Below are 2,850 nucleotides of genomic sequence, written 5' to 3' on the forward strand. Positions count from 1 at the left end.
ACATGTAATATAATTAATTACTTTCTTAAAATAACTAAAATGATTGGTTAAAAATCAGTCATACATGCACACAATAGATAGTGAAAACAAAATAACCTAACCCTATATATATATATATATATATATATATATCATTATTATATACAAAAAGGTTTTTTTGTTGAGGTTACTTCGTGCTTTACACGCATAAAAAATAAGAGGTTCTTTCTTTTTCGTTTCCACGTTTTATCTCCACCGCTTTCAATTTTCCCAACTCCCAATACACCACCGCTATTATCATTTGGAAGTCCAATTTTTGGGGTTTTTCTCTGCTTTTCACCGCTCCATCGAAGGGTTGAAGACGAAGAGAAAAGCGTCTCCTTTTCAACACAAACACAGGTCTGGTTTCTATCGCAACTGTCACTACCACTCCATCCCCTCTTCTCTTTTCCTTTCCTGTTTCACCAAATCCCCAACTAGAGAGACAATGTTCAAGATCTTCCGCCCTTAATTGGAGGTGCGGCTGTAAGCACAACCAGCGCCTTCTCTCTCTCTCTCTCTCTCTCTCTCTCTCTCTCTCTCTCTCTCTCTCTCTCTCTCTCTCTCTCTCGCTCACACATACACACACACACACCCATGAAATCATACCTTCACCACCATCTACTTCCGTCTTGAAGGTTTCGTTCTTCTATTGTGACTGTACAAGGGTTGTCATAACACCCACTGAGTAAGTTTCTCAAAGTTATCCAACTAGAGAGACAATGTTCAAGATCTTCCGCCCTTAATTGGAGGTGCGGCTGTAAGCACAACCAGCGCCTTCTCTCTCTCTCTCTCTCTCTCTCTCTCTCTCTCTCTCTCTCTCTCTCTCTCTCTCTCTCTCTCTCGCTCACACATACACACACACACACCCATGAAATCATACCTTCACCACCATCTACTTCCGTCTTGAAGGTTTCGTTCTTCTATTGTGACTGTACAAGGGTTGTCATAACACCCACTGAGTAAGTTTCTCAAAGTTATAACACCCACTGAGTAAGTTTCTCAAAATTACGTATGTTAAATTCTTAACCTTTAACCGATTAATTTGTTTTTTTTGGGGATTTTGATTTCAGGATCATCTAATTCTCTACAGAAGGTATTGAAGGTTTCGTTCTTCTATTGTGACTGTACAAGGGTTGTCATAACACCCACTGAGTAAGTTTCTCAAAGTTATAACACCCACTGAGTAAGTTTCTCAAAATTACGTATGTTAAATTCTTAACCTTTAACCGATTAATTTGTTTTTTTTGGGGATTTTGATTTCAGGATCATCTAATTCTCTACAGAAGAGAGTTGGGAGTTGCTCAAATAAGGTTGAGGTAAAGTGATCTATTCTCTTATCTTCAAATTATCTTTTGGTAATTAAAATTTGAATGTTTGTGTATATTTCAGTCCTTGATTATGTGATACATTTCTGTATAGAAGTGTTCTTTGGGTAAAAAGTTATCATAAAGGATTCTCATGTTGTTTTCATTAGGAGTCAAGTTTAAAGTTTTGTTACATTCCAAGTAGGTTCTTCTCCCTCTTTTAGTTTGACTTTTTGTGGGTCTTGTTGCTAATTATGTTCTATAGTTATATTAGATTTTTGATGTTCCTTTCAGGTTCCATTTAATTTTCATGGCTGGTCTTTCAAGATAAGTTTTCAGGTTTCTTTCCTTATCCTTTTCATCTTGATTTTTTTAATTTTTTTGTCTGTTCTGGAGCTGATAGAAAGTGATGTTTTTCTACCTCAATTAACATATAAAAAAGGGTTTTTTTGCTTCAATTTCTATATAAAAGAACTATAGGAAATAGGGGAACATAGAGACATATACAGGGATGGGGAGTGACTCTCTCTTAGACAAAAAAAACAGAGTTTTAAGGCTTGAATAGTTGATTCCTTTGTTTGTTTGTTTTTTTTTTTTTTTCTAATATTATAATTTAAGTAGTTATCCTTACTTTTCTTTTCCAATTTATTTCATGCAGTGTCCATGGTAAAGCAGTCGGGGAGAGAATTTCTGCCCAAGTTCCATTAGCAGAAGCTGCTCTTATCAATGGAGTTGCCAAGGTGTCTACAGTTGTTACTTCTTTCTGTTATTTTTTTTAATAATGTCATGCAACAAAACTGGAATAAATGAACTTATCTACCAAAATCAATTTTAAATATGTAAACAGTAAATTACACTGCTAATAATGTCGACAACTTTATTTTAATTTTATTTTTCTTTTCAATCTTACTCTATTACTATGGTATTTACTTTGCAGGGTTATGTATCAAACAACGGAATATCAGAAGCCTAATGTGTGTTGATGTTTGAAGATGTTTTTGTGCTTATATTTAATGAGAGACTGCTTCAGGTTTTTTAAAGGAAGTGACGAGTTCTATAAGCTTTGTCTATGGATTACTTTCTTTTGAAGTTTTTATAATATTGTTTTTTACACTTGTGAAAAATACTGAAGATGTTCGCCTATCTACTGGTTATTTTACTACTTTATGTTGATCTGTGTGATAAAACTTCCAATTTTCAGTAGTAGTAATCACTTGTAATATCATGAGGGGCTGCACTTTTTTTATGGCTAAAAAAGAGTATAGGAGAAAAGCCATTCTAAAATGGAAAAAAAATAGTGGTCGTCTTGAAAAAATAGTTGAAAAGTTGGATATGGTTGCTTGTACTTTAGGATTTAAGAAACAGTACAGAAAAGAAGCCATTATAAAGTGGAAAAGAAAAAGACTTAAGAGTATTGGCAATAGACAATTTTCATCCACCAAAACAGTAGCAAGAACTTTACTTCCTCCTCCTATGAACATGACAAAAGGAAAACATCTCCTACGGCAGGTTATTTTGAGTGCTG

The 2,850-nt window shown here is 34.5% G+C and overlaps 1 long non-coding RNA gene across 5 annotated transcripts; it reads left to right on the forward strand.

Annotated features, from left to right (window-relative positions):
- Window positions 1–735: 735 nt before the first annotated feature.
- Window positions 736–2,549, forward strand: LOC145094919 (uncharacterized). 5 transcript variants are annotated; one of them, XR_013703641.1, is made up of 6 exons: window positions 736–980; window positions 1,092–1,204; window positions 1,285–1,337; window positions 1,620–1,664; window positions 1,984–2,065; window positions 2,263–2,549. It is a non-coding gene; the product is annotated as an uncharacterized LOC145094919 (long non-coding RNA). The 5 variants fall into 5 exon arrangements; XR_013703642.1 differs by having other exon boundaries at window positions 1,092–1,173; window positions 2,263–2,542; XR_013703643.1 differs by lacking the exon at window positions 1,620–1,664 and having other exon boundaries at window positions 2,263–2,540.
- The last annotated feature ends 301 nt before the right edge of the window (window positions 2,550–2,850 follow it).

The sequence above is a fragment of the Lactuca serriola genome, chromosome 3, assembly GCF_051521515.1.
Source record: "Lactuca serriola cultivar US96UC23 chromosome 3, Lser_US96UC23_V15, whole genome shotgun sequence".
NCBI classification, from domain to species: Eukaryota; Viridiplantae; Streptophyta; class Magnoliopsida; order Asterales; family Asteraceae; genus Lactuca; species Lactuca serriola.